General features: G+C 43.3%; 1 long non-coding RNA gene across 1 annotated transcript in view; it reads right to left on the bottom strand.

Moving 5' to 3' along the window:
• Window positions 1-4,456: 4,456 nt before the first annotated feature.
• The window catches only part of LOC112822425 (uncharacterized), a 25,051-nt gene continuing 7,052 nt past the window's right edge, over window positions 4,457-22,455 (bottom strand). Inside the window, exons 3-4 of the long non-coding RNA XR_003207707.2 lie at window positions 11,980-12,129; window positions 4,457-9,092 (exon numbers count right to left, since the gene is read on the bottom strand). This is a non-coding gene — a long non-coding RNA (uncharacterized lncRNA). The remainder of the gene's footprint in view (window positions 9,093-11,979; window positions 12,130-22,455) is intronic.

Below are 22,455 nucleotides of genomic sequence, written 5' to 3'. Positions count from 1 at the left end.
GATGGTGCCAACAGGAAAAAGGAAGCTTCTTGACCCAAGCTGATTCCTTTAGGTTACTCTCCCCGAAACATTTTCTTAGTCTCCTTGTGCACGAAGATCACAGACCATGGAAAAGTGTCATAAAACTTGTTATTAGACAGAAAAGCAATGTTCCGTAGGTTCCTCTGCCTTTTAAACTGTCTCTCCCCCTCCCCACGCCTCCCCCTCCCCACACCCCCGCCCCCATTGTTCCTCAGGCACTGGTCTCCATTTTCAGTAAAAACTGGCTTGGCCACTTGTGCAGAAAGAGGAATTAATTTAATATTTGAATACTCAACTGACTGGTTCTCCTTGGGAACAAGGAGCCAAGCAAATATCTGAGAGAGAACAAGGGAAGGAACAAAATGGCACAAAGCCCGAATACGAAGTTCCTCCATCATCCTGCAGCACCCTGGACGTGTAACCACGTCCTCTCTCCTGGTGAGTCACGGCCTCCCACGCCCAGCACAGTGTAGAAACATTTGACTGAAACCCGAATAAGATCGGAAGAACAAGTCGAGCAGGTAAAACATTCCCCTGCTGTCAATTTCATAAACGGCTCAACCCTGCTTCAAGATGGAAGGAAGACAGAAGGAGGGTTTTTAGCAACACAAGGTTTTACATAATCCCACAGAAACTAAGGATCTGCAATAAGGCAGATATTTTGAAGATTGTGAGTCCCGCGAATATTTCCATCTATAAACGTGAGAGTGCATGCAAGCTCTGAAAAGAGATTTTGTTTGTTTTGTGTTGAGGGGAGGGGCATCTCTGCAGAGCTCTAGACCGAATAGATGATAAAAGACACTTGGGAAGGTCTGAGTTTCCTCTTCAAAATCCAAGCTGTAGGTAAATAAACACTTATACTGTTCCTATGTCTACTCCCCCCCGCCCACCCCTTCCACCTCCGACCCCTGAAACGGAGAAGAGGAAGTGAGAATAGCATCCCAGAAAATCAGAACTGGCTCAGAGACTAAAGACCTAAAAGAGACTGTAACATTAGCAAGAAAAGCTATGATTAAAAATCCAATTGTAACGCCCAATGTTCAAATATTCTAAGCCACAGTTATAGCAGAAACATGATTTCTGAAGATAGAGAAGGGCTGGTGAAAACCCTTAGGGGTCTGCAAAGGTATGAACTTACCCACAAAGCTGCTGCAGCCCAAGCTCTGCCCTTGATGGATGCAGGGGTTCCTCTCCCTCTTCATATAAATAAAAAATGTCCCAAATAGGCTGGTGGTAGGTCATCGCATCATTATTGTGATGGTTTTCTCAAAAAATACTTATTAGGCATCCACTTGGCCAGCACTGACCTGACCAGACCTTTTTCAACTTCCCTGAACCACCACTTGGGTGGTGAACATATCCAAGAGCTTTGCTTCATCACTGTTCTGGAATTACACCCTTTAAAATTTCTATATAGGTATGTGCTGCTTTTGACACAAGCTTTCATGGTAAGTAGGCACTAAAATAGAGGCTTATAATTAGCTCTCTGGGGAGGCAAATGTGTGGTAGAGCAGAACGCAGCAAGAGAAAAGTCAAGGCAGGTATTGGAGAAACACCGCATGGGAGATATTTCGTATAAAAATGTTTGAAAGGGTGGGCAATCCCACTAAAGTGCGGGAAGCCAAGGGAGTCCTATCACTGCAGACCTTTCTAGTTATAATTTCCATACGTATTAGTACAGGGTTCTCAAAGTGTACTTGCAATTTATCTCACACATTCAATCTTGGAAACCTGTTGTGGGCTCGAGTACGAGAGACACACGATCCTGGAGAGACCACAGCTCCATGAGGGCAGCATGATGTCTAATCAAGTCTGTGTCTCCAGCCCTGAGGCCAGCCCCTGGCCCCAGGACGGGCTCTCGATTCATGCTCCTTGAATCACATCCTTCCAGACCTCCCCACTTGTTACTTCTTCATCTTTTGACATCTCAATCTAAGATTAGCTGTCAACTTTAAGCCCTATGTCTTTAAATGTCAAGCACTCTGCCACTGGACATAGAACCAGCCTTGATTCTGGGGTAGATGCTTATTGACTTCTGCTGTGTCCTTGTCTGTGTGTGGCTTACCGCAGATGGGAGTTCTGGCTGCCTTATTTTCCACCCCTTCCTGCCTTCCCTGACAACACAGAGAGGTGACAGGCAGTACTAGGACTTAGGCACTGGGCCCTGCCCCTGTTCACCCTTTGCAAGACTTTTCCCTCACTTTCTATCAACTTTTTTTGTTACTCTCCTTCATATATTTGGAGACTGAATCTCACCAGCTTACTCTCACTCAGATAGATGTAATCGTCTATTTTCTCTTCTCAGCTTCTGAAAACAGAAGTTGCAGTGGAGTTGAGTCTTGGTTAAGCTTAAGCTTTTTGCCACCCCATGACAATCTAGAGTGGTCCAGGTGATGAGTATAGATGTGCCCCCAGAGTAGCTAGCAACGGCACCAGGAAAATCATATGCCCTCCAGGAGTGTTTCTTCTCCCCCCCAAATACATGCCCCGGGGTTGGAGCAGGGTTTTCAGGGTACAGATCTGATGGGGTGATGTTCAAAAAGCTGTCTTTTGAGCAAACTGACAATTCTAACCAGGGTCCCTTCCACCCCATTTCTTCAGAGTGAGACAAACCTTATACAAATTTTAATAGCTACATGCTTCCTACTGCATCCAATAATAATATGATTTTGGAGTTAGACTGAGTGCAGTATTTTATTCCCTGCAGAACCCAGGAGCATAAGGGAGCATCCATATGATTCCCAAATTTCAAGCAAGTGACAGTTTGCCTGGCTCTATTCTCTTTTGTAAAATGAGTAAATAAACTAGTAAGTATAGAATCCGTAAAAATAAAACTCAAGCGGAGCTAAAACCTGCTCAGAGGATTTTAACATGCAGACAAACAAATCAAAGTGATTTGTATATTTTTCAACCCAGCCCAGGACTGGATGGGCAAGAAGGGGGTAGAAACCTTAGACTCAGGATACCTTTTTTTTATTTTTAGAGTTGGGAGGGCAGAGGGAGTGGGAGAGAGAGAATCTTAAGCAGGCTCCATGCCCAGTGCAAAGCCCATGGCTGGGGCTCGATCTCATAACCCCAAGATCATGACCTGAGCTAAAATTAAGAGTCAGATGCTTAACCAATGGAGCCACCCAGGCGCCCTGGGAAACTTTGACAATGACATTGCTCCGCAGGAGGAGCCCTCCAGAAGTCAACTACTATAAATGTTCCCTAGTGCTACTCATTTCCTTTATTTTGTCTTCAAGACTCCCACAGGGTTTTATATAATGCACCCCGAAGCAGTCGCTGAATCCAGCATTGATCCCATCTTCTTAAAAAGCCACATTTCTAGTGGTGCAGGAGCAGGAGAGAAAATAACGCCCCCCCTCCCATCATCCCCAGAAGTAGTGCTGGAGAAAATACAACCAACCAGGCGTGACATTACTAAACTAAGATGGGTGCACACACAGGTGAGGAGGATTTCCCAGCCGGGTGTGGGAGGTGATGAGCAGAGCTCCCAGCGTGTAGGGAAACATAGATCACTTAACTGTTGTACTTCAGAAACGCCCCGACTGTAACCAGAGCTGATAATTATGTCAATGAACATTCCACCTTCTTTTTATTACACTGATCTGTTCACTTACAAAACTAAAACTTCTAGGATTTCTTCCCAGAAGTCATAGGTCTCCAAAAAAATGTGGAGAGTTTCACCAGAAAGACAACACTGGGTTGAAGAAAGCATTTTATTTGCATAACGTTTTCATTTATATATGTTCATTCATCATTTTTATGGGAGATAGGTTATTCAGTTCATTGTTTTCATAAAATTAAAATGCAACATATAATAGGGAAATTAAAGCAAAACTACAAATTGTGGTCAAAATAGCTGATGATGATGGCAAATTTCAGCACACCAGAAAAGTCTCTTTTGTTTCCCTCTAGCCAACCATTATCAACCACCCTTATGTGCCAAACAGACATCAGGCTGGATGCTTTGGGGATACCAGAAAGCAGCATAATAAATGGTCTATGCCCTCAAGACATTATTTTTTAGTTTAATTGGAAAAAGCAATGATATATAGACATAGATATAAATATCAACAATTCTAGAGGCACCTGGGTGGCTCAGTGGTTTAAGCATCTGACTCTTGATTTCAGCTCAGGTCATGGTCTCAGGGTCGTGGGATCGAGCCCCGCATCAGCCTCCGCACTGGACGTGAAGCCTACTTAAGATTCTCTCTCTCGGGCGCCTGGGTGGCTCAGTTGGTTAAGCGACTGCCTTCGGCTCAGGTCATGATCCTGGAGTCCCGGGATCGAGTCCCGCATCGGGCTCCCTGCTCAGCGGGGAGTCTGCTTCTCCCTGTGACCCTCTTCCCTCTCGTGCTCTCTATCTCTCATTCTCTCTCTCTCAAATAAATAAATAAAATCTTTAAAAAAAAAAAAGATTCTCTCTCTCCCTCTCCCTCTGCTCTTCCACTCTGCTTCTCTAAAAAAAAAAAAAAAAAAAAATCAACAATTCTAGGACATGAGTAGTGTAATGGTCAAGAATACAGACCTGGAGCCAGATTGCCTTGGTTTGAGTCCCAGCTCTGCCACTCAAGGCCAGGATGAGAGTGAGGCACTCACCTGGGGCACAGAATTTAAGAGGATGCCAAAAGAAAAAAAACTCTGTAATCAAGATAAATAATATTTTAATGCAATATTTTAAAAATTCATGATGCACAAAATAGCAGAAGTTTAAATACAGACAGTCTCCAAAAACGCTATGCCAAGTCATACCGGAGCTCGAAGCAAAAGAAAAAATGTGCAACCCCAAATACATGTTTTGGTGTATTTTTTAACGGTTAATTTTGTCCCAGAACATTAATGTAGTTGAGAAAATATTGAAAATTGAGAAATAGGTGTATGAAAACTCACATTATTTTAAGTTTAAATATTTTATTTTTGCCCCAAACAGAATTTGTTAAAATTTTTACTTTTCTGGCTTTCAAGGAAGCAAACTCATCACTTAATAGCTTTGAAACCCCCGGTGAGTTTCTTAACCTCTCTGTGTCTTAGTTCCCTCTTCTGTAAAAAGGGTAGAAGAAACAGTGCCTCCTCACAGGGGTGCTGTGAAGAGTAAATGAGTTACTATGTGGTGAGCAGGCAGAACGATGACCTGCCTGTAGCACATTTTCAAGGGAAGCCTTTGTTACTCCTGTATCTTCATTATGCAGGCAGTGTAAGTTCTAGAAGATCAGAGAGGGGAGATCGGCTCCAGCTGGGATGACTCCTCACTCATATCTGTTACATCCCTCTCAGGCGCTCATGCTCTATGGGGGCTAGGACTCCGCAGCTTGTTCGCCACTGTACAGCCTGCCCTCTAGCAGCTCAGGTCCCCTAACAGGCACTTGACACATATTGTTATTGGATAAATGATAATCAGAAAGTGGTTATGGGTTTATGAAGATCCGACCTTCCCTCTTCCAGTGATATACCAATTTTACCAGAATCCAGCCTTCATCTGCATGGAGTGAACTAGACCGGCAAATTCCCCCAAATGTGGATTCTTCGCTTCTTGGAATCAGCATCTACAATGAATTTTTAATTAGCATATGCTTATTTTATTTTTTATGACTTTTTGAGGACAGCTAATATACAATGTTACATTATTTTCAGATGTGCAGCGTGGTGATTTGATTTGTCTATACGTTACGCTCTTTCACCACCAGAGTAGCCATGGTCCTTCACCATATAATGCTATTACAGTACCATCGACTATATTCCCCATGCTGTGCTCTTTGTTTCTATAACTACTCATTCTGTAACTGGAAGTCTGTATCTCGCTCTCCATTTTACCCATTTTGCTCATCCTCCCACCTGCCTCCCCTTGGCAGCCATCAATTTATTCTCTGTATGTATAGGCCTGATTCTGCTTTTCGTTATCCATTTTGTTTTGTTTCTTTTTTTTAGATTCTACATATGAGTGAAATCAGATGGTATTTGTCTGTCTCAATATGACTTATTTCACTTAGCATAATACCCTCTAGGTCCATCGATGTTGTTGCAAATGGTAAGATCTCATTCTTTTTGTGGCTGAGTAATATTTCATCATACCACATTTTCCTTATCCATTCATCTATGGCTGGACACTTGGGTTGCTTCCATATCTTGGCTATTGTAAATAATGCTGCAATAAACATAGGGTGCACATATCTTTTCAAATTAGTGTTTTCATTTTCTTTGGGTAAATATGCAGTATAGAATTATTGGATCATAAGATATTTCTGTTATTAATTTTGATATATGCTTATTTTAAATGTATCAGTGAATCACTAGGCTCTCATACCAGCAGAGATACTTCCCCTTAGCCATCTTACTACCCAAGATTGGAAAGCCTATCGTAAGTGGATTCTGTTCAAAGAAGCAGGAACAGGGACTCAATAAGAAACTCGACTATGGATTACACACTATTTCATTTGTAACACAAATATTTGCTTCCAGCTGGAGGGGAGGTCCTGTATTAATTAGAGCTCAAGTTGCTGACTTGGTTTACAGAATATAGACAAGAAACACTCCTCATTCCTGACACTAAGAAGTTGGGGTGGGAAAGGAAGGAGTGACATTATTCATACCAGAATAGCTCAGAATGAGATTGCATCTCTTATGAAACTTTAAGAAATCACAGGAGATAGTGACACCAAATACAAATCCAATTAACCCTTCTATTTGTCAGCTGATAGCATTCTAGCACTTCTATATTATTTTTCCCCTTATTAATTTTAAATGTTATTGGCCAGACTTTTTTTTAATCTATGAATGTGTTTTTATTCCCCTCCCACACCGTGTGGTGGTTCCTCTCACTTGTCCTATTTGAGTGAAGATCGGGTTCTGTACTTCCTTGTCTCAAAGGAGGTTTGTGGCAGGGCAGAAACACAAGTTGCCCGTGAGATGGTCCCTTCTTGCCTTTTGTTTTCAAAAGCTTAAGCCATTGATTAATATATTGGGGTTGGGGGTTCCGTAAGGGAAACCTGAAGAAAGTGGAATGTTCATCAGACATAAAACATTCTGGGAGATGAGAGAGAGGGACAGAGGTCTATGCATTCCTCCAGCATCAGGGACCAGAGCCATCTCCGTACTAGTGCCCCAAGGAGGTGACCAAATCTTCAATGGCTCAGCTTCGTGGCACACCTGAGGAGACAGAACCCTAGGCAGCAGCCTTGCCAAAGATCCCAATGTTTCAAGTGCCTCAGGGAAGAAAACAACCAGCACGACTGAAGGGACTGCCCCGGCCACGACAATGGGTGTCTCAGCAGTCACCGGTACAATTCAGGGACTGATGGCCACAGGGCTTCCCCCCATATCTGGTCTCTCTGAGACCCTGGGCTTCCAAATGACCCTTGGGGTGAAGGGGCTCTAGAGAAAGTCAGTTCTGCCTAGGAACACATGTCCTTCTTGCTGCTTTGGAAAATGTCAAGTTGAAATTCAGTGATTTAAATCCATGAAAAAACTCAGTATCTTTTGCCACCTAGATTTGTGGCCTGGGAGTCACGCCTGCAAAAGTTGAGTATTTAGAGCCAATACTTGATGAAATTTCTCTCTATATTAAGTTAGCTGTGTCCACTCTGGGAACATACCCCAAACCCTTGACTCTAGGTTTGTCTTAAAATCTCTCCATACAGGGGCTCTTATGTGAAAGGGTTTAGCAGGCTTACTTCCAGACCATTCTTAACAGAGACCAACTAGGAGCAGAGGGAACATCTCTTCGGATTTGAAGACAGGAACATCAGATTGCCTAATCTAACCCTTGGTTGCAGGCAACAGAGGCAAGCCCTGCCTAACTTTATCTAAGCTGGAATGTAGTGGAAGGATGTTGAATAGTTCACAGGAGGGACGGGAGGGCTGGAGAACAAGGTTCAGGAAATGGGCTGGAGGTCAAGAGAGAATGAGCAGTAAGGACCACAGCCAAGGTCATGCCACAGGACAGTGTGCATGCCCACTGCTGTCCACAGCATAACATTGTCACCACAAGTGGCCTCTGGACTATCCTTGAATCTTTGCTTCACTCCCTTGATATTCAAAATCCCAGAGAGGAGGGGCTGACCGGCTGAGCCTAGGTCCTGCTCCATACCCTGGATGTCTGAGCTAGGGAGAGGGGGATCACCCTTGACACAACACAGACCACTGCACCTCCCCAATACTACATGCAGTGGGGAACTCCCTCCAGAGCAGAAAATAATGTGGATGAGTGCCCATCACATTCCCAACCCCCACGTAGGGAAAACGAAAAGGTGTTAGAGTTCTGAAAGCTCCAACCTTAAATTAACTACCCTAGAAATGTATTCCCTTCATTTCCTGGAATCAAGCCCTGTGAAAGCTTTATGTAGACTCATAATTTCACTCCCAGATCAGTTTGTAACTCATGACCCTGATTCCTGCCATGCACTTGGCCCTGGCTCTCTTCTGTTGATTTTAGATTACTGTAGCAGTCCCCCAGGCTCAGGGACTGAAAAGCTTGGCAGACACCGAAGTTCAGAACAATCTTTTCACTTTACCTCTCACCTCTTACCTCCACCCTGAAGCACATGGGTCGTGTTGGCTTCCTGGTGAAGCTGAAGAGGGAAGATAAACTTAAGGACTACAGATTTAGAAAGTGTTTTTAATCTCCTTATATATAGAAGAACTAAATTCTCAGAAAAACAGAAGTATGGTCTGTTTTTTAAGTTCTCCAGAAGCAGGAAAACACTATCCTTGAAACAGCCAATGGTAAGACCCAAGCTGTGTTTGAAGATTCAGTAGAAAACAGAGAACAGTTTATAAAAACAGGAAAAAAAGATGCTCACAAACTATCTCCAAATCCATTCACATGCCCAGGAGGAGGATGTCCAAGGGATCATGACAATGGCCGGGGACAGATCACTCCCATATCTGTGATGGCTCCTCGCTGCTTCTCCGGCTTTTGGCAACGGACATGGTGGGCAGACAGAGCCGGCGTTATGGGTCGAGCCAGGAGAGGAGTCCTCTCTTTCATCTGACTGCACTGGAGGAAAAACCTCAGGATCTGTGTCTGACAAAAGAATCTCTTTTTTTTTTTCCTAGAGGTTCATCAGGATCTAGGACAGGACAGAGGAGACAAATATTCTGAAAAGGGAAATATTAGATGAGGACTAAGGGGACGTTCAAACCTACAGCTGTGCCACAATGGGTGTTACGCAGTCTTACAAAGTACGTATAAGCCACCAATGACTGATATGCAACAAGTGCTTATTAACTGGTTTTCTTTAAAAAAGAAAAAGTTTGGGGGCACCTGGGTGGCTCAGTCGGTTAAGCATCCGACTCTTGGTTTCAGCTCAGGCCATGATCTCAGGGTCGTGAGATAGAGCCCTGAGGTAGGCTCCGTGCTGGGCGTGGAGCCTGCTTGAGATTCTCTCTCCCTCTGCCCCTGCCCCCGCCCACTCATGTTCTCGCACTCTCGCTCTCAAATAAATAAATAATCTTTCAAAAAATAAGGAAAGAAAAAAAGAAAAAGTTTGGAAATGATAATTAAAGACAAAATCTTTCCAATGCTTCTTGTTTTAATTTTCTTTAACTTTGTCCCTTTGTTCACTCGGTATTCAAGGTTCTCGTGTTGTTGGCTTGGCCAAAGCAAGGGCAAAGTCCCCCCTAGGCTGTGCCTCCCTGCCCTGGCCCCAGCCAGTGTGTGACTGACTGTGCCAGTGAGCAGGACCTCGGAAACCACAGCACCAGTGGCCCCGACCTTGGCCACTGGCCAGGAAGAAACAGGTTCTGACGGCTGTACCTGAGGTTTTGAAAAGCTACTTTGTACCCAACCCCGAGGTGCTGTGTGAAGCCTGGACAAGAACAGGCATGCTTCTGCTGAGTTGTGTGGATGCGTGGGGTGAGCCTGCTCTGGGCTGACTCCAGGTTAGGCTCCGAAATGGGAAACCTGAGGCAAAAGTAAGAAGTCCCAAAGAGAAAGGAGCAAATTTTAAAATTCTAAGGGCTCCCATAAGCCGCAGCACCCTATGTCCCCTCCTGGTCCCTTCCCTCATGGCTGATCACTCTGCTAAAGAAGAAGCTTCTGCCTCATGCAGCAGCAAGAATGTTAAACCAGGGGAAGAAAGTGAAACGACACAATTGTCTCATTTTTCATCAGAGGTGAAGCTTACGTATATAGCATTTATAAGTATTATATAAAATATAAAATATTGAAGTTCTTCACAACATTTTCCTAAATATGATTGACAAGGGCTGAAGGTCACAGAATGAGGCTTTTGTATGACTCACATTTATTTCTTTCCGTTTCTTAGCTGTCACACTCATCTATAATAAAAGGCCTTCCAGCCTATTATTACTTCAGGAGCACTAACATTTCTCAGAGGACCTCCCTACCCCAAGGAGTTTTTACTCGATCTCCAAAGAAGATATAACATTCTCAAAGAGTGAGTCAATTTATCGGGTGAGTGAAGGCATAAATTACTCAGCCATCCATCTTTACATCTCAGATCTGCATAGCTCTGCAGAGATTTGCCGTATTACACCAGGTTGCATCTCAAGGCAAGCCCTGGGCTCGTCAGAAATTCCCAGGCTGAGTTTTACAAGCCATGGGAGTTTTGTATACTTCCATGGCTTTTGGTATAAGTTATTGACCCTTGATCGTGATGTTTTAGCTCTCAGAAAGAAGTGAAACATGACTCAGGTTCCAAAATGGAAGTGTCATCTGTGAGTGTGGCAAAATCTAGGTGCGTCATATTTTAATTCATAAAGATGCTCCCGGGGCGCCTGGGTGGCTCAGTTGTTAAGCGTCTGCCTTCGGCTCAGGTCATGATCCCAGGGTCCTGGGATCAAGCCCCACATCAGGCTCCCTGCTCAGCGGGAAGCCTGCTTATCCCTCTCCCACTCCCTCTGCCTGTGTTCCCTCTCTCGCTGTCTCTCTCTCTCTCTGTCAAATAAGTAAAATCTTAAAAAAAAAAAAAAGATGCTCTCAAATGCCACCAGTGCTCCTTTCATGCTCAGCAGGTGCCCCTCCTGCCTCATTGAGAAGGGGAAGGGCACCAAGACAGATCACTCTCTCAATTTCTCCACTTTCTACTTCCAAACTCACAGTCTCACTCACGTCCAGCCTTCCAGCTGCAGGAATGCGGGCTCCCCCTCCAAGCCCGACCGTCGTCGTCCTGATACTGTCCCCACCATCCTGAAACCTCAAGCCATCAACAGGCCCCATTCTCTTCGCTCCTCAGTTTCTCCCTTGCCACTAGTTCCCCCATTCCTCTCCTCCCAAAGGAAAGGATCACCACTCTCCATCCTGAAGAACCGCTCCGTTCCTTCCTCACCTTCTCACTGCCAGGCTCCTTGAAGACACTGGCCTCTCTCTCTTCGCCATTCACACCTCCCCTGAGTGCCCTTAACACCGGCCTTTTTTCCCTTTGGATGTTTACATTTATTCTCATGGTTTCCCATGTTACTTATAAACCGATTATTCCAAAGATCTATCTTTAGCCCTGAACTCTCTTCTGAATTCCAAACCGTGTCTAAGTGCATAATGGCTCTATCTGGCCGGGTGTACTGGAAGCACCTAAATAAACATGTCTAAATCCAAACTCATCAACTCAAACTTACATCCCCAGCCCCACCCCCAGCAAATGGCTGTATCTCATCAAGCTAAGAGTTATTTTCAATTATCAGAAATCTATAAACAAGAAAAGACTATAGTTATCATAAATAACCACAAAAATGCAGAGTAATATGGGGGGAATCTTTGACACCCATAAAACAAACAAGCAAACACAATCGAGAATAACCTAAAGGATTATTGAATAGAGAAACCCCAAAGGAGTAGAAAAATATATTAAAATAGTGAATTGAAGTGATATCTTGGAGACAACTGGTGAAGACCAGACATGTCTAACATTGAAGAAGTCATTAGCTGATCGCACTTGCTTGGATTTAATTTGCTTAGGCCTACCATTTGCATTTGAAGAGATCAAAAGACATCGTTACCTGGATGGTGGTATTACTGCTGGCAAAGTGGATTTGCCTGTTGGGTCTGCCCAACACAGCAGGAAAGTTTGCTTCTAGAGGAAGAGTACATATGATTTACAGCTTTCCATTCTCACTTCTGGTAAGAGCAGACATCACAATAAGCAAGGCCTTGAAGTACCGGGGGGAAAAGCCAGGAGAAGACACATGTCAAAAATCTGCATTGATTCCATGTGCTGAACAGTTACATGTATCACGAATTACGCAGTCACTTGCCACAAGTGACTCTGAGATATAAGAGAACTGGATTCCAATCAATATTCATCAGTTCCCAGCTCTAATCTGTATATTATTCAGTGACCTTTGGCAAATGACTTACATTTTCTGAGATGATTTCCAGATCTAAAAAAAGAATGTCTCATGGTTAAAAATCACTTGACAAAAATCAAGCTCAAGCTCAAGAGTGATAGTTAAGTGCTCGAAATTCCCAGCCCTGCCAACTGACTTGTAGAATGTTCAAATAGAACTTTGCAGTTGCCAAAAAATGGAATAATGTTAGCTTATATTTCTAGGAAATGTCAGATGAGGCAATTTGGAAAATCCACCTGCTGTGCCTAAGCCTGAATCTAAAACAATAAACGGTCCATTTTTCTCTGGAAGTTGAGTCCTACTGAATTAATCTTGTTACAAGACGAACGCCTGAAAGTAAATATGATGAATCACTCCTCCTACCATGTTTTCCTCTCGTGGTTCTAACAGCGGTTCCCTGCTCTCTCTCCAACAGCACTCTAGTAAGGAGCCAAACGCCTGAAAGCAAAGTGTGATCAACAGATGCTCGTTTCCATAATTGGCACTCTTCCAATAGCCAACCCCAAATTTAATTAGCCACTTATCTGAAGCAGAAAAGGCTTTCTAAAGCATTCTAGTAATCTGTGCTTGTTCTTGCCACTGGTGCGTGCCCTAGCCCCATGTGCCTCCTCACCCAGAAGTCTTCTAAGCATCCACTGCAAGCACAGGATGGGTGCTGATTCCTACTGGAAATAAACAATTCTCTAAAAGTGTGCATGAGATTTCTCTACTAGGGAGAAAGAATAATATTCTGTTGAACTGAAGACCACATATGGCACATGGGAAGGACGCTGGAAATGAAGCTGTACAAGTAACTCAATATAGCAGGTCAGCATGTTAGCTGGGATAAGTCACAGCTCTTCCACTGTGACCTCCCCAGCATTAGACTCCATCCAACCTACAGCCAGATCCCAAATGTCCTGGTGGCTGCATTCATTTAATACTGCCTGAGAAATACCGTCACTCCACTCTTCACTCCGCTGACCTTGGACTCAGTGAATTCTGTCATAGCGCCAAATCCCTTGGAACAAAGGAACTGTCTACATTCAGTCCTCTTGACAACTGACTGCTGTAAGATGGGGTTTCCAGGAACTCATGTGATCACATGACTCCACAATCACCTCAGGGGATCCTGTTGGCTCAGGGGGCTGGTGTCAAGCTGAAACAGAAGGTATGGATGCCCATGAGGCGATGGCAGATGGTGTGGGAGGTGAGGCCCGGCGCTACCCACTGTGGCTGGCTGTGTTCCTGTTGCCTACCCCACATCATTTGCCCTGTCTGCTGGGAGCAAAACTCCTCTTGGTGGTGGTGAACCCATCCATGTGGTTCAGTCAGCTGACTTCCCCAGTGTACCCCAATTGCTCCGGGACCACAGCGACTGGGAGAGAATTGGATCAGTGACCCACGTCAAGCCAGAGACCTCTTTGAAATCTGGGTTCTCAGAAAAGGCTTTCTCCTGAGTCACTGAGCTTAAATAATGTGAACACTGCTCACCACTTGGAGAGAATCTGTCTACCAGGTAGCAGTAGGGGCCCTCCCATTCCACACCATTTGAGCCCTGGATCCAGCCCTGCCTGGAGCCAAGCAAGATTAGCCTGGATTTCACTTCCGTGAGCTAATCTAACCAACCCCTACTTTTGCTTAAGCTACACAGGATGTGGTTCTTTCCCTGAAAGCTTCCCTGCTAATGAACACCTAACTTCATCCCCTCTGCCTAACTTATTTAGATGATTATCTTCCTTCTTTTTGTAGTCTTTGTCTAAAATTTTCCATATTCTCCCCTCCAGCCCTCAGGTTAAAAACCTAACTCTTAAAGGGACCCTTCCTATATTAACCCATACCTTCCAGAGACCTAGAGTCTTCGATGTATGCACATGTGGATAACTTTCATCCCATAATCACATCCTACCTGCTATTCCATAAGACCTATTCTTGCTGTAACACTGCTCTTTAACCAAGAAGTTTTAATTATTGGAAAAAAAAAAAAAAAGAGGATCCTCATTTTAAAAGTCCTACCTATTAAAAATGGGCTCCCCGGGGGAAATGCAGGGAGGCTCCAAGGTGTATGTATGTGTTCTTAAATAAATGCTAAAATTTGAAAACTTATTATATGCCAGGCAGTATGCTAAGCACCTTACATGCATTTTTCATTGATTCTTACAACAACCTTACATGCCTGGTACTTTTATCTCCCATTTTGAAGAAGTGGTATTAAGACTTCAAGAGGTTAAATCATCTGCTCAAGGGCACACAGCTGGTAAGCCGAAGCAGCTGCCTGGACTGAGTGCAAAGGCCCTTCTTACCATCTCTTACCCTCACCCACACCCTCAGGACCAGGCATGTGCCCTCTTGGAAATGCCCCCAGTGAGGCTCCCTTTGCCGTTCCTCTGCACAAGTAACTCAGAACTAGCAGCTCAGAGTTTGTCCTGGGTTAGCTCACAGCTCTGCTACTCTGACCTACCCAGCCCTGGACTCCCTCCAACCCTACAGCCGGATCCTGGGTGGTCCCAGGGACTGCCTTCATTTAAGACTGCCTGGGCAGCCTTAAGTGTTCCATTGTATTAATAGTACTAATACCCATTTTTAGACTTAAATCAAATACCACTTGGTTCTTTTGCTTCCTGGTCCACAGCAATTCTAAAAGAATAAAAACTTAGAAGTGACTGTGAGGTGGAAGCTGATCCTAGGAAGTGGTGATCGATAACTGGTAGACTTAGAAGGAGTCCTCAGAGTAAGGAGCTCTCCTTCTGGGGACTCTGCAGGGTGGTATCTTCCCAGGAAGTGGGTCCTCCAGGGCACTGGAGGCAGCACAGGGACCCATAGAGTTGGCAAGTGTCAATCTACTAAAAAGTTTATATGGGGACTAAGTAGGTATACTTTTAATGAATATGCAGTCATCAAACTGTCTTTACAGATATCTAAATTCCTCTTGGCTCTTCCGTAGGTGGTGGCCTTGAGGCCAGGAATCACATCTAATAAATCTAACTTCATAATGTGTCACCTGAGTGCTTGACACTCAATTGTCATTATCACATAGATAATGAATTCTATTTCTTTCTGTGATGAACGAGTTGTACATCTTTATTTTAAGCATGAGTCCAAGTTGTACATGTTTTGGGTTAAATATCATTCCACAGAAATCATTCCCTGAAATTTAAATGTTTTATTCAGAGAAGGGCACCTCAGTCCCTTCATCAGCACCCCATACTTTTATTTTTCTTTAAGATTTTATTTATTTATTTGAGAGAGAGACAATGAGAGAGAGAGAGAGTGCACATGAGAGGGGAGAGGGTCAGAGGAAGAAGCTCTCCAATGAGCAGGGAGCCCGATGTGGGACTCGATCCTGCGATCCTGTGACTCCAGGATCATGACCTGAGCCTAAGGCAGTTGCTTAACCAACTGAGCCACCCAGGCGCCCCAGCCTGCAAATCCCAGTAGACTAGAATGTGAATGAGAAGAGTAGAGAGAGCATCTTAGAAATAAGTACACGGAGTGGGGCAGGTGGTGAAAAAAGTGAAGAGAGAACATCTCTATCAAAAATAAGCATACCAGGGGCACCTGGGTGGCTCAGTCGTTAGGGGACTGCCTTCGGGGTCCTGGGATCGAGCCCCACATCAGGCTCTCTGCTCAGCAGGGAGCCTGCTTCTCCCTCTCCCACTCCCTCTGCTTGTGTTCCCTCTCTCACTGTGTCTCTCTCTGTCAAATAAACAAATAAAATCTTTAAAAAAAATAAGCATACCAAAAAAAATCAGCTAAAAATTACAAATTATTATCTCAGGGGCGCCTGGATGGCTCTGTTGGTTGAGCATCTGACTCTTGTTTTTGGCTCAGGTCATGATCTTAGGGTCATGGGAATGAGCCCCAAATCAGTCTCTGAGCCCTGTGTGGAGTCAGCCTGGGTTTCTCTCCTTCTCCCTCTGCCCCTCCCCCTGCTTGCTTACACTCTCTCTATCTCTCTAAAATAAGTAAAAATAAAAAAAAAAGTATTATCTCAGGAGAGAAAGAAATCTCCCCCCACCCAATACCCCCTCCATCAGCCCCACCTCTACTCCACAGGTATGAGAGATTTGTAAATGCATGTATCAAACTTTGCAGAACTCTGGGAGCCAGTCTCCAAGGTGACCCTCGGATCACCTTGAATTCTGAATATTCTTGTCTGGTGTTGTCCCCTTCCACAGTGAATAGGTCTGACTTGTGTAATCAACAGACCATTGTGTGAAATGTGACTTCTGGGGCTAGATCATAAAAGACTTTGCAGCTTCCACCCTGCTCAGTTCATCTGAGGGAGGCCAGTTGTCATGTGTGAAGATACGCAAGCAGCCCTATGGAGAAGTCCACATGGGGAGGAACTGAGCCTTCCTGCCAACATCCAGCACCAGCTCGCCAGCCATGAGAATGAGCCACTTTGGAAGTAGGTCCTCCAGCCCCAGACAAGCCTTCAGATGTCTGCAGCCATGGCCAACACCTTGACTACAACCTCGTGAAAGGCCCTGAGAGACCCCAGAACCACCAGAACTGAGCTTGTCCCAAATTCTTGGCCCACAGATAATGAGATAATAACAGTTTATCATTGTCTTAAGCCATTGAATTTTTAGGGTCATTTGTTACGCAGCAATAGATAACCAGCACAAAAGATGACTTAACTTTATACTATGTGCTCACATAACTTTGATTTTAAAAATCCTAATCTACTGTATGATAATATTTTCTGGAATCCTCAACCGACATCAAAATTTAAGATTATGGACAAAATGAGGGTTTCTAAGCTCAGCTTGTATACAGAAGAACCAAACTGCTTTAGACATGGCACATCGGTACTTAAATCTCAAGAGAACAATAAAGCAAGAACACTTTCATTCAGTCCTTAGTTCTATACTTAATGTTTGATTCAGCTTTAGCATAGCCAAGAATGCAGCTGTAAAAGGGGGTATGTGTATTGGGGTGGGGGCGGAGGGACATATCCATGAGCTTATGTCCATGATTGGGGGGGAAAAATCAGGGTTTAAAATTGTAAAAGTAATATATTTGCTAAATCAAAACTTACTTGAAGTCCAGGAGCTAATAGAACCACAGCTCACATTGTTTACTTCCTTCCCATCTCTTTGCCTATCCAGCTTTGCTGGTTTTGTACAGTACCAGGAGTTCTTGACAATGAGAAAGGATGAATCAGTGTTCAAGCCCAGCCTTAGCCATCCGTGGAAAATCTTTGCTTGACTATTTTTTTCTCATAAGATTCCTTCTCACAGGTACAGAAAGGAGTTATAAAAATGTATGTGTGCATAAATATGTATAAAGTGAACTTTGATAAAATACTTAAGCATTTTTCAGCACTTCCTGTGTACCCCACACCAGAGCAGCTGTTTCCGGGAACCCTGAAGAAGATAGTTTCCGCCCACAAGAGTCTAAATCTTACTTTATACCACTACTCGGCTAACATCAAAATTCATTTGTTTCATTGTGAGCAAGTGGCCATATTGCTAATCATTTGTTATAATGGATAATTTTCTCAAAATGTAGAACTTCCATTATTCTATAATGCATAGAGATCGTGAATAGAATCTCTATGTATATTTAAAAAAACAAACAAACAAACATATTTCTAGTTTTCACCTCACTGCTGGATACAGGAAATCCGAAGCTGGCTTAAATACAATCAGGTCAGATGCTTCTGTCTTCAGTTAATGAGGAAAGCTACCATTGGTTGAGGGCCTACTTTGTACCTATCATTTTACAGAGATTATCTTTCATCCTTACCATAGCCTCAGAGGATAATATTAACCCCATTTTACAGATGGGGAAAATGTGATTCAAAAGGGTTAAGTAACTTGAGGGGCACCTGGCTGGATCAGTCGGTAGAGCACGCGATTCTTGATCTCAGGGTGGTGAGTTCAAGCTCCACATTGGGTGTAGAGCTTACTTAAGAATAAATAAATGAATAAAATCTTTTTTTTTTTTTTTAAGGGTTAAATAACTTGCCTGAAATCACCAGCTTGTAAATCCTGGAGCCTGGATTGGAAGCTCAGTCTGTAACTCCAAAACCTTTGTTCTTCTCACAGCATCACGCGACATATTAAACAGGGCTCTTATTTTCCATCTGATCCCCAGGCCTCCTATTACTTGCACCAACATAGCTTTGCAGGTCTTTGTCCTCCCACAAGAAAACTGAAATATCTCCTGAGGAGCCATGAGGTGAGGTCTGTGGGAGGGGCTGGGGATATAGACAAGATGGATAGTCATGACCACCACACCTCAGCCTTCTCCGCACAGATGGAAGCAGAAGCCAAACACCTTGTCCGCAACTCTAATTGTTAAAAATTCATAAGTTCTTGAAACTAAAAGGGAAAGGTTTTACTCACAAGAGTTAAAATATTCACAGAACAGAGCAGATAGAGTAACTTAATCTTACTACTTAATCTCTTTCATCTTATCTGGTTGCTTATTTCCTGGGCTAACAATTTTTCTATGCTTTCAGAGTCAGGAGTTGATTTCTTTCCATTAGAAACTATTCGTTCCTTGGTGTTCAGGACCTTACCCTTCTTTCTCTGGGGTTGGAATGAGGGCCTTAAACATTTCCACTCTGAAACAGGGTCATTAACTCCTCAGATTCCCCTGACAGCTATAAGGTACAGCTGTCATGGCACCCATATACCAGACATTGTTCTTGGAGATTTGAGGTGCTTTACCTCTTGAATGCAACTTCCTGTCTGGCAGATACTGAGCTGAGGGCTCAAGCTTGGTGTCTCTCCTTCACACACAACTCCTCCAGTCAGTGACTTGTTTCAACAGTGGTTTCTGAACACCTAGTAATCACTAGGCTAGTGATTGTCAGTGTAGTTAGTCAGTAGCCACTACTCTCCTGGTCCAGCTGTGGGTCCAGGGAGTAAATGAAGACAATAACTAATGCTTATCTCGATAGCTAGCATTCATACAGTGCTCAAGGTGGGCCAGGCACAGTTCAAAGCGCTTTACTTATGTTAACCCCTGTAATCCAACACCAACCTTCATTTTACAGGTGAAGAAACGGAGGCACAGAAAGGTTAAGAAACTTTCCCAAGTTCACACAGCTTTTAGAGCCAAGATCTGAACCCTGGCAGTGGGGCTCCAAGTCTACATCCTTAAACACTGTGCTACATTGGTTCTCATGTGATTGGGTTAATGGCAGGCCAGGAGTGTTGTTATTCAAAAAGCAAACTTTTTCCCCACCTGCCAACTCTGGTAAAAATCACTTGTGTAACTACATGATACCTCTCCTAGTCCGGAGCAGACAAATGGTTAAAATGAGCTACTTTGTGTTCTATAATTCTGAGCAGTTCTGTATGTCGAGTGCCTCCATTACTTAGCAGAATGTAACTGCTGACTCTGCCATTCAGAAGAATCACACGAAGCTGAAGTGGTAATAATTCAAAATTGACAAGTTTGGAGACACTTGAAAAGTCAGGCCTGTTATTAGCATTTAATGGAATCAAGTATTTAGTAGACTTAGTAGAAACTATTACAAGAATAAATCTCAATAAATCAGATTCCAGGAATATTTTGGAGCTAAGAATCTTTAAAGTATTCTATATATAAGAAGTGAATGGCTATTCCTGGAAATGAATCCCTTAAGTTGACAGAACTGTTTTAGACTTCTTAAAATGTTTATTTTTAGAAAGTTTCAACTGGAGTAAAAATAACTTAAACCGTAAAAAAAAACTTTCAACACTATATAGTTCTAAAGATACAGTACTGACTTTTTACCCACTAAGAAAAATAAATATTAGCTTTCTAATTAGCTATCATATAATTAAGGAAGTGTAACACTGTTATATAAAAGTAAAAAATAATTACAATTGCATACCAGCTCAGTATGATACTTATGAAATATTTTTAAGTCTTGACATAAGTAAATATTGTTAATTCCTATCTATGAGGCAACGGTAGAATTGGCATGCTAGACTGAGACTAAAAGGCTATTTTGATGAAATAAGTACTAAAAATAGTGTACATTCCTTTTTTGTTCAATTCAATGTGTCACTGACCCCTAAAGAATGAGGGCCACCCAAGGCATTTCCAGTTTGAAGACGTCACATAAAATTGGCATTTCTGTCATCGCTCAGAAACCACCCAACAAAAAACAAAGGAAAGGAATAAAAATCCCATCTTTAATAAAAAAATTTAGAACAGGTGAGGTTCTTAACCACAAAATAAAAGGAATACCAAAAGCAGTGGAATTTGAGCAGAGGCATAGAAAGGAGCCGAGAGGGCACCCAAGGCTACATATCTCCTAAGATGCATATGCTGAGGTGAAAATCAATAGTTCCGTTTGTACAACAATGTGAGGTAGTATTATGAGAATTGTGTCCCCTCAAAAAATGTGTTGAAGTCTTAACCTCTGGTACTTCTGAGTGTGACCTTGTTTGGAAATGGAGTTTGCAGATGGAATCGAGATAAAATGCAGTCATCCTGGATCAGGGTGAGGCCTAATCAGATGACTATTGTCTTCCTAAGAAGACAGAAATCTGGACACAGGAGAGAGAAGGCCACGTGAAGCTGGAGACAGAGATCGCAGGGGTGCATTTATTTACCAGACAAGGCACACCAGGGCTGTCAGCAGCCACCAGGAGCTAGGATGGAGGCATGGAACAGATTCTCCCTCAGAGCCTCTAGAAGGAACCAACCCTACCAACACCTGGCCTCCAGAATGGTGAGAGAATATATTTCTGTTTGAAGTCCCCCTGTCTGTGGTACTTTGTTATGGCGGCCCTAGCTGTCTAATACAGACGGGAGCCAGGCTAGCTGGATAGGCTGGTAGCATGAGTTTCCCTGGACCAGGTTTGGTTCTGAGCAGCAGAGGAGGTGGGACTAAAGTAGAATCCCACAAATAAGCCATATTCACAGCAAGTCCTAGGTTCATGAGGAGAGAAGAGAGACTACACTGAAAAGCTCTGTAGCGGCTTCTCTTCATTGGCTGGGGAGAAGAAAAGGCTAAGATGTCTCACATGCCAAATCCTGGCTCAAAAGAAAAGTTTTCACCGATGTAGAAGGTGTCCTTGGCCCCTTCACAAATGTCCTATAAATACAGTTAATCTAGGAAAAACTCTCCTCATTCAGAGATGAGGAATAACAAAGGAACCAACAAAGACATAAAGACAAAAATGAAAAACAAACAGAAAAACAAATGCAGATGAAGAGTCACCATGAAAATATTACCTCAGAGCAGATGAAAATATTGAACACACATTTTGTCTTACATGTTTAAAAAATGTAACAAAGCCATTGTTTCCAGAGAAAAGACACAAAACAAAGAAACAACAATTCAGAGAAGTGGGGGTTCGATGACTAAAGGAGAGGAAACATAAGCTGACAGAGAAAAGAAGGGAAAGAAAAAGAAAAAAGAAAACCACGGTAGAGATGTATGCAGAACTGGCCACAGGACAAGGGTAAAAAGATACAGTATGGGGGCGCCCAGCCGGCTCAGTCCATGGGATGCGTGACACTTGATCTCGGGGATGTGAGTTCAAGCCCCACATTGGGTGTAGAGATTACTTAAAAATAAAATCTTTACGAAAACAAAAAAGACACAGTATGGAACATAGGGCTCAGAAATGAGGAAAAGGTACAAAACGAAATGTAAATACAGACAAAAGTGTCCAGGGAGAAATTCATAAACACAAAAGCAAGAGTACCTGGAGAGAACAGCATGAATAATGGAAGAGAACAGACATTTAAAGATATACTTCAAAAAACTTTCCTGGAGTAAAAGGCAACTTGAACCTACAGGTTGAAAGGGTATGGCACAAAAATTTCGATTCGCTGTAGTTGTAGACAGTTTACTGGACTTTGAAGATAAAAGATTATTTTTATTTATTTATTTTTTAAGATTTTATTTACTTATTTGATAGAGAGAGAGAGCAGGGGGAGAGGCAGAGGGACTGGGAGAAGCAGACTCCCTGCTGAGCAGGGAGCCCGATGCGGGGCTCGATCCCAGGACCCTGAGATCATGACCTGAGCCGAAGGCAGACGCTTCACAACTGAGTCACCCAGGCGCCCCAAAAGATTACTTTAAAATAAAGATGCTTTGGGGGCGCCTGGGTGGCTCAGTTGGTTAGGTGACCGCCTGCGGCTCGGGTCATGATCCTGGAGTCCTGGGATCGAGTCCCGCATCGGGCT

Source organism: Callorhinus ursinus, unplaced genomic scaffold (assembly GCF_003265705.2).
Source record: "Callorhinus ursinus isolate GAN/ISIS: 27379988/994484 unplaced genomic scaffold, GSC_fseal_2.0 scaffold8, whole genome shotgun sequence".
In the NCBI taxonomy this organism is placed as follows: Eukaryota; Metazoa; Chordata; class Mammalia; order Carnivora; family Otariidae; genus Callorhinus; species Callorhinus ursinus.
This window is presented reverse-complemented; position numbering and strand designations above follow the sequence as displayed.